This window comes from Gracilinanus agilis, chromosome 4 (genome assembly GCF_016433145.1).
Source record: "Gracilinanus agilis isolate LMUSP501 chromosome 4, AgileGrace, whole genome shotgun sequence".
Lineage (NCBI taxonomy): Eukaryota > Metazoa > Chordata > Mammalia > Didelphimorphia > Didelphidae > Gracilinanus > Gracilinanus agilis.
In genome coordinates this window covers 347,883,600-347,883,890 of record NC_058133.1, presented here as the reverse complement: position 1 = coordinate 347,883,890, position 291 = coordinate 347,883,600, and positions in this window count along the sequence as shown.

Below are 291 nucleotides of genomic sequence, written 5' to 3'. Positions count from 1 at the left end.
AAACAATTGGAAAGCCATTGATTGCTCATGGGTAGGACGAGCTAACATAATAAAAATGACAATTCTACCCAAATTAATTTACCTATTTAGCGCCATACCTATCAAGCTACCAAAAAACTTCTTTACTGAATTAGAAAAAACTATAACAAATTTCATTTGGAATAACAAAAGATCAAGAATATCAAGGGAAATAATGAAAAAAAATGTGAAGGAAGGGGGCCTAGCAGTACCAGATATTAAACTATACTATAAAGCAGCAGTCATCAAAACAATATGGTACTGGCTAAGAGA